Source organism: Molossus molossus, unplaced genomic scaffold (genome assembly GCF_014108415.1).
Source record: "Molossus molossus isolate mMolMol1 unplaced genomic scaffold, mMolMol1.p scaffold_m16_p_9, whole genome shotgun sequence".
NCBI lineage: Eukaryota > Metazoa > Chordata > Mammalia > Chiroptera > Molossidae > Molossus > Molossus molossus.
The window spans coordinates 63,660,198-63,669,346 of NW_023425403.1; the positions used below are offsets into that span (position 1 = coordinate 63,660,198).

Consider the following 9,149-nt stretch of genomic DNA (forward strand, 5'->3'; position numbering starts at 1 on the left):
TGAGCCCTTAGTGTATCGTTGATGCTCAGTAAATGTTAATTACCAATGATGATGACCCGGCAGATAACATCAGCTGTTCATGCTACTCAGCTTCCCTCTTGAGGGGGGAAGTAGACCAGCATAAAGCGGAAATGGTGGCCACTTCCTTCTTTGACTCAAGGATCCTCGGGTATTCTCTGCAGCTGTCCGTCACCATTTGAATAATCTGCTGTCCTTAGAATAGAGGAACTAATTTAATTTCTGCAGCACTACTAAGGTATACACGGCCCATTTTATGATGCTGCTGTTGCTTGCAACTGTCTTGTTACAGAATGAATGAGTATTTGGAAAATGCAACCCCTTGGGGTGATGCGGTTGTTCCTGTTTTGTTTTTACCTCTGCTGAATGGCACTCCTCTCCCTGAGTCTCCGAGCTCTTTAGGAACCCTCTGTGCAGGAAAGATGCCAGCTGCCGGGGAGAACAGGCGCTCTGTGCTTTGGCCCTGGTTTCTTTCCAGTGTGCTCTCCCTCCTGACTGCCCTGTGGCTCCGGGGGCCCATTCCCTGGGGCTCCTGAGCATCGAATGCATCTCCTTATATTTGTGTTTTCTCGCTGCTTTAATTTCTGTTACCAAAAGCAGGAAAAAAGGAAAGGCTGTATTTCTGAAATTAAGAGTAAGCTTAGAGATTAACTAAACATATTTCCTGATATGTATATTTACTAAAAAGGTCTAATTTTTCAGTAAAGGGATACAAATCTAGGGCTCTCTGAATAATTCACAAAATTCAGGAATGTTTTGTTTAGATGTGCAAGAGACATAGCTTAAAAGTATTTGAGAGGTGAATTTTGTGACTGTTTCGATCCTTCAGTTCAGTCCTTTTGCTGGAGGCAGTGGTGAGGTGAGGGGTTCTGTTATGATCTGTGCAGAGGTACAGGAAACAAGAACCCTGCTTTCCATGTGCAGACAGGGGTTTGTGCTCTGGAGAGGGGAGACCTGCGTCTGGTATCTGGGGTGGCTAGAAAGTCTCTGGAACTTTGGGGTTCTTCCCTAATACTTGGGATGGGACTATCAGAATTGACTTTGGACTTGTGGAGGATGGGTCAGTTCTCAGTCTAGGTGACCTGGAGAACAGGGGATAGTGCTTGGAGCATCCTGTGGGGAGTCCTGGCTTTTTTGCAACATGTGGTTGTTATTTTCATTTGTCAACTTGGCTAGGCTGTGGTTCCCAGTTGTTTGGTCAAACTTGAGTCTAAATAATGCTGTGAAGGTATTTTTTTTTTTTTTTTGTATGTGAAAAACATTTAAACCAGTACAATTTGGGTAAAGCAGACTGCCCTCCGTGATGTGGGTGGGGCTCATCCAGTCAGTTGAAGGTCTTCAGAGAAAAGACTAAGGTCTCCAGAAGAGGAAGGACTTCGGTTTCCAGCCGCCTCTGGAGTCAAGACAGCAACGTCAAATTCTTCTGGAATTTCCAGCCTGCCAGGCTGTTCTGCAGAATTTAAACTTGCAGTCCTACAATCACTTAAGTCAATTACTCAAAATAAATCTTTTTCTGTATATATTATATATATCCTATTGGTTCTGTTTCTCTGGGGAGCTCTGCCTAATACAGAATCTTACTGAACCCCAAGCTGAGGCTCTAGCATGTGTTCCTGGTATTGCCGGAGGAAAATTCACCTGGACCGGAGGGCAGCCATCGGGATTCCAAGTACAGCTGCCTTTTCAGGGTGACCTCAGTCCCCAGTTTACTCATGCTGCCCTGTGATTTGGACTTCGATGTCAGTGGATTACAGTTGCTTATGCCCCTTTGGCTTCCAAGTCTCATGGGTGGCAGACGGTTTGTTTACACGTGCAGACTGGGGTTCATCAGCTTCCTTTGAGGACATGGTAATGTCTCTGTATCTCTGCTCTGTCTCGTAAGGACCACTGGCTGTCCTGACAAAGATGGCGAGTCCATTTGGTAGGTAGTAGGGAAGATCTGACAGAAAAATAGCACATTTCAAGATCTGAAGGTGTATTTACTTTTTGGAAGATAGAAAGGGATGGGGAGGGTGTGTGAGTTATAATAAGTTAACTAATTAAATTAGGACAAAGAAGGGCCAGTAAGAACAGAGGTGAAGACTGCAAGTCTCAAGAACTAAGCCAGTAGGAATTTGGGGAGATCTTCAAAAAAATGAGGTAGGAGGGTGATAAAAGGCACAGAGGTCAAATGAAGGCCGGCTCTGTGACATTTTATCTGCCATGTGCGCTGGTTTGCCCACTGAGCTGGCAGGACCGCAACAGATGATGGAAGTTTGTATAAATGAGATTGAATCCTGTTCAATCTCAACCCCAGGGGCTGTTTTCTTTTTGCCTTTTACAGGTTTTTATTTAGTCAACTTGTCTGCTTGTCTATATGTTTCACGTGACAACAAGGTCGACGTCAGCCAGCTGCCTCGGGGGTGCTGGGGCCTATGTGCGCTGTGTGCTCTTCAAGTCTCGTAAACGCAGCGGGAAAGGGAGCTTCCCGCAAGCGTGGCAGACCGGCCTCGTGGCTCCACGAAAAATCTATGAATTGGCTTCCGCTCAGTTGAATGCGATTTCTACCTTTAAATAGCTATTGCGGTATAATTTTAAAGGTTAGTTAGAATGATTCTTGTGTGTTTATAATATGTAAATGAGGGGCACTCCAGGTCATTTCCATTATATTTACGCTTGCATTTTTAATCTAGCTTTCTTTAGGAGAGCAACGTTACGTGGCTGGTACCAAAGCTTTCATCAGGGGCATATAAGGGAAGGGATGGTGGGGCATCTGGGAAGTTTCTGTGGGTCCAGAAAAGATTCTGGAATAGATGAATCCATCTGCTTGCATCTATTTGAAAGGATGGTGTTAGGGAGCTGCCGGTGTTGATTGGTGTATGATTTTTGCCCACTCGGGAGATACACAGGGGCGCTAAGTAAAAGGGAATGAAAATGACTCTGCATGATGTGGTCTCTGTTGCTTCCTGAGAAGAGCAGATGCAAATGTGACAAGCCCATTTGATCTATCACAGAACACGTCACCCAGTTATTTTGTCTTTTTTGTCTGAGCTGTACAGTGTATGTTAAATGTTCTGGGGTCTGAATTATAAACATGACTACACACTAGGGATTCTTGTGCCAGATAACAAGGTAGTGTAATAAACTACTAGGGATAGCCCAATGCTTACAACCAAATCACAGGGCAACCTTGCCAGTGGAAACAGACCTGGTATCACCTTAAAAGGGCAGGCAATAGAGAAGCTGTGTTGTGGCCCATGAACCCACCTTCAGACTTGGATTCAGATTCATTCACATGGTTAATACTGGCCCCAAGACTCATGAGACACTCTGGAAGTTACATTCTCCTAGGTAACTTGGAGCCAGTTGCAAATTTTCATGGAAAGTTTCAGAAACGTCCTGTCTTTAGGTACCACATGCTGTATCAGAAAGGATGACATCTATGTGTATATAATAGAGAACCTAAATTTAAAGTTGTTTGAATGCACATGGTATTTTCTCTCATGTAAAAAGTTAAAAAGGCTCTGGCCTATGTGGCTTAGTTGGCTGAGTGTTGTCCCATGGACTCCGAGGTCACCAGTTCGATTCCCAGTCAGGGCACGCGCCCGGGTTGCAGACTCGATCCCCAGTGGGGGCATGCAGGAGGCAGCCCATTGATGTTTCATTCTCATATCAATGTTTCTCTCTCTCTCTCTGCATCTCCCCTCCTCTCTCTCTAAATCAATAAAAACATATATATATTTAAAAAAGTTAAAAGGGAAGTATTCCCTGGCTGGTAGGGTACGCCCAAGTCATCAGGGGTCTGGCCACTCCCCGCTCTCTGCTCCAAAGTCCCTATTGTTCATGTGGTCCCAGAGAGCTGTCCGTGCCCTGGCCCTCACTTCTGGTTTCAGGCAGTGGGATGGAGGAAGGGTAAAGAAGGATGTGCTCCCTCCCTCTAAGAACACTTCTCAAGAGACACATTACCTCTGTTTATCCCCCATTCTCCAGAACTTAATCACCTGAGCACATGAAGCTGCGAGAAGGCTGGAAAATACACTGTGTATTCCTGGTGGCTCGGGGCCCAGCCCAACACCAGTGCTTAGTCACTAACGAAGTCGGGGAGAGGAGATATTTTAGACAGCTAGCAGTCCCTTCCTCCCTTACACCACATGTTACTTGATAATATTTAAATTTACATATTTTTAAGTATAAGAATGATTGAATATGGAGAAAAAGGAATCCTTCTGCACTGTTGGTGGGAATATAAATTGATGAAGCCACTATGGAAAACAGTATGGATTTTCTCAAAATAATTAGAAATAGAGTTACTCTATGACCCAGCAATTTTACTTCTGGGGATGTATCTAAAGCAAAGGAAGGCACTATCTCAAAAAGATATCTGCGTCCCCATAGTCATTGTAACAGTTTTTACCCTAGCCAACCTAGTGTAAGTAGGTTTCTAACCAGTGGAAACCATCTAAATGACCACTTACAGATGAATGGGTAAATATATATATGTTCCTCTTGATAAGAGACTTATAGGACATGTACGTACACACACACACACACACACACACACACACACACACACAGAAATAGTATTCTGCCATCAAAAAGAAGAAAACCTGACCATTTGCAACAACATGCATGGACTCTGAAGGCATTATGCTCAGTCAAATAAGTCAGATAGAAAGTTGGATACTGTATGATCTCAGCTGTATGTGGAATCTTTAAAAAACTGAACTGAACTCAGAAACAGAGAACAGATTGGTGGTTGCCAGAGGTAAGGTGTGGGAGCTGGGCAAAATAAGATAAAAAGTCCTGTGTAGCACGTGATGTACATCACAGTGACCACCATGAACAACACTGTATTGCATATTTGGAAGTTATTAAGAGAGTAACTCTTGACAGTTTTCATCACAAGGAAAAAATGCTAACTATGTGAAGTGACAGATGTTCATTAAATTTATCGTGGTGATCATTTCTCACTATACACACATATAAAATCATTATACTGTATACCTTAAAATAATGCAGTGTTATATGTTAATTATATCTCAATAAAACTGGAGAAAAAAGGATCAATGAATGTCTACTTTGTACCAGGATGGGGTCAGTTTCCCTGAGAGAATTCTAAATTCAACTCTGAGAGGAGGCTGTGCAGGGTCATAAAAAGGCAGGCACCACAGGTTGAGACACAGTGTTATTTTATGTACCCTGAGGGACGAAAACCACTGCAGGTTTTAACTGTGATAAACCTTGCATTGTTAGATACACTAACAATATTCAGACAGGTTTAAATGTGAAAATTACGCCCCTTAGAATGGATGCAATTAAGTACTTCAGCGTGCATGCAGATTCTGCTATCAGATTCTTGGAATGGTTTATTTAATCTCCCTAATCCTCAGCACTCTAGCCTATAAAATGAGCATAATAATAGTTTCTAACTCACAGTGTTGTGAAAGGATTAAATGAGGCAATTCATAGGAACCTCACAGTCCAATGTCAGACGTATAGTAAATGCTCATTAAATGCTGGCTTTAGTGATTTCACATAAAGTTCTTATCCTCAAAGTAGCCTAATGGGAGACCCAGTTCACATAAGAGCCAGCAGAACGGGGAGATAGGCGGGGAAATTCCCCAGGCCACGTGTTCCCGGCCGGAAGCTGGAGCTTGCATGTGGGCTGCTTCTCCAACTGCACAGGGAGGAGTGATTTGTTTAAAAGAGAAACGCAGAAAAGTCCTTTAAAACAGTTCTAGGATAGCTAACAAGTGTGATAAATATTATGCCTATTTAAATAATCTAAAAAAAAAAAAAAATCTCCCGAAGAAGCCGAGGAGAAATACTAACCGTTTGACAATTTCATTATGTCTTCGTTTCCCTTAACTGTCGAGAGTGGGCTGACTAGGAAGAGCGGCCTCTTGCATGGAATTTCAGTCACTGGAAACACCTGAATGTGTCTGAAACCGTTAGAGGTTCTTCTTGATAGGAGACTTACAGGACATACTCTTCTGGCAAGTTCTCACATTTTCACCCATGCCTGGGCAGGTCAGTTCCCAAGCGAGTTGGCCCTGGGAGGCAACTAACTCCTGCAGAGAGAGAAACTCCCATTTGTTTTCAAGGGAATGTTGACTGTTGCAAAAGAATGGAATTATTCTTCCAGAAAAAGGTGAATTATAGTGTTTTCTGGTTCTTTGAGAAAGCATCTTTTTTACTAACACATTCTCTTTGCTATCTTTGACTTAGAGCGAGAGTGTTTATCTCAAGTGTTTATTCCGTTTGGCTAAGTGGCGCCTATGACATTTATGGCCTTGGAGGGTGAAACGTATCTATTATGTCCTAAACAATCCAACCTGAAGCTCACCGAATTATCTCCTGAGACTCTGGTTTCTTAAAGCACCTCATAAGTTTAAGTTTGAGACAATAAAGTTGAAAATTCTAGATTTTTAAATATATATCTCAAAACAGTATTTTATTGTATTTGGGGGAAATTCAAGGAAAAATAATCCTGCTTAATAATGTCTGTATTTCTAAGTTTTATATTATTTAAGTACTGGCCTTGGGATATTATTATTATACATCATATTCATATGTAATTTTTTTATTTGTATCTATAGAACCTGAATATTTCTTAGATTCCACAAACTCATGCAAATCACCAGGGTAAGGTGACTGTCTCAGTAGTAGTCCTATGTTCCCATGGATCAACAGCCCTGGTTTGTCATGGTTACCATGTTACTCAGGGAATCCTCTAGAAAACAGGTGGAGAGGGGCCCTTATCATACAGTCACTACTTGGAGGACCTTTGTCGCTGTTCTCTGGCTGCTGGTGCCCTCACGGAAGCTGGTGTCGTGGCCTCGCATCCTGTGGAGTGGCTGCTGCTTCTTTGCTTGGCGTGCAGTACTCACGCTTGACCTCTAATGACCTAGAGTGTTTATCCTTTGAGCTGCCATGCCTGGAATTCTGCCTTCTGACTCACAGTGTTCATCCAGCCCTTTGGTCAACAGGAAAATGCTCTCTCTTTCTAGAACCCAACTCTCTTTCTTGGACATGTGGTGGGTGGGGGATATCTCCTAAATAGACTTCAAGAGATACGGCTGTCTCAGTTACATTACCAAGCTCTCCAGTGCCGAAGGGGCAGAATTCACACAGCAGAGTGGCTTAGGGTCTTAGAGATTCAGCTTTGCACATTTAAACTTTTTTCTACATATTTCTGTCTTTTTTAGGGTGGACTGGCAGCACTTCCTCCAACATGTCTGAGGCCCAGGGGAAGAGTGAAAAGGGAAGCTCACGACCCGAATATCGTTGTTGTCACAGTTCAAGGCCTTTCCTATGGACACGTGGCTAGAACGTTTCTGCATGTCCTGAACATCTGTGACAGTGAAAGACACTTTTTCTTAGGGCCTTACGGTAGATCCTAAATTCCTTCAGGAGTGATGCTTAAATACACACGCTGTTCCAACACAATCTCTATTCTAGCCTATACATAAACAATCTCTTGTCAATACGGGTGTTCTGAAAAATGACAAAATCTTCCAGGTGTTTTTAATTGACGTCCTTTGAAGACAAGCAAGATATTGCTGAGAGAACTTAATTGCTCCAGTTTCAGGTTCCGCTATTGATATCACTTCCTCATAGGTGGTTGTCACCACCCAGGTGTAAAAATAGAGACCGTTTCTCCTTCTTGGGCAACACCAAGGTCACTTTCCTAGCTTGTTTATAGCTGTGCCAAGCCGAGCCCAAACACATAAGTTATGATAAACGTGGAGAATTTAGGGACTCAGATGATTTATAGCTGAGACCAAGCATTTAACTTTCTAGGCATTGCCCATAGTTCTACATCTCTCTTCAGTCGGAATTGGTCCATCCTGCTTCTCGAACCCATGGGCTTCAAAACAATAGAGCCATTGTTCTGACACCAGTGCCGTCTTTTCAGGTCCTCCTTGAACACTAAGTTCACCCCCTCCTGCAGCCAGCCTCCCTCTCATTATCTCCTCCGTCCCCCCTGGGAGCTGCATGGTGGCGAAGGTGAGGGCAGGCCTTTCATCCCAACGCCACCACTTGCTAAAATGTGCCTTTGGGAAAAATTCCCCAACCTCTCTGTCAGTTTCCTCGTTTATCAAATGGGGATTATAATGCCTTCCGCACATGGTGGTGGGAAGGATTAAATGACATAATGCAGGGAAGTACTTGGCAGAGATCTGACAAATGAAAGGTAACAGCAAAGGGTGTCTATTGTCATCATCTTCCCTTTGTCCGAGTAAGAAGGGCCCAGACCTGCACAGAATTTTTATGAGTTCATTTGAGCCAAACTGACCACAATTGCTGGGGAGCGGAATCTCAGCAGACTGAGAACAATGTTCCTGAGAATGGCACTTTTGCAGCTTATTTTATACATTAAGAGGAAAGGAGACTTAAGGAGAGTTAAGTGAGAGCCACGGGTGGTAAATCAGGAGGCAGGAGAAATCAAAGTGAGGGAAATCTCTGGGACTGGATTAAAAAGCAAAATGGAGAGACACATACTTCTTTTACATTGGCGGCTGCAGGATGGTTAGCAATGAACATTTACAGTACAAAGGGATGGTATTTGGGGCACAAGATGGCAATGAGGGGTTCTGTGATCTCATGTTCTGGGGGGAGATTGTGTCTTGAGGGAAAAGGAGGTCACTGACATCGCAAAGGTGTGTTATCTTAGATGCAAAGAGATGATAGAGAGGCTCACTTAAGGCACAGACTGACTTTGTCAAGAAACCTACAGGCCTAGGATGTGCTGGGACCCGCTTTCAGTTAGGAATTTACCCTCAGACCACTCTGTGGTCTCTGAGTTTGTAGGGCCTGCCACACAGGCCACCCCTGAGCTTGCCAGGTTCAGCATGTGGCCCCCTTTCGTCCACACTCTGTCTTCAGGTTGTTTCATAGCTTTACTTCAATGATCATTGGCTCGATCGAAGGAGGAGAATTAAGAGGAATTTCAAAGCTACACAACAGGACCAACCGTCTTACAATAAGTTGCAGGATATCATTTGGACACAGAAAAATAGAGTACCTCCTCAGAGATGTAGTACTTAAGAAAGAAGGGGATTCTTTTGTGGATGTTAACAAACCTTAATGAAATAAATATTGTCCTTGTCTGCAGGTATAGGTTTTTGTGTTGGCACTATTCCCATCTC

At 43.3% G+C, this 9,149-nt stretch overlaps 1 protein-coding gene across 1 annotated transcript in view; it reads left to right on the top strand.

Annotated features, from left to right (window-relative positions):
• The window catches only part of KCTD12 (potassium channel tetramerization domain containing 12), a 133,139-nt gene extending 124,400 nt beyond the window's left edge, over positions 1-8,739 (top strand). The window contains exon 3 of the transcript XR_004958012.1: positions 7,206-8,739. The gene's annotated coding sequence lies outside the window, so the exon portion shown is untranslated. The remainder of the gene's footprint in view (positions 1-7,205) is intronic.
• Positions 8,740-9,149: the final 410 nt, after the last annotated feature.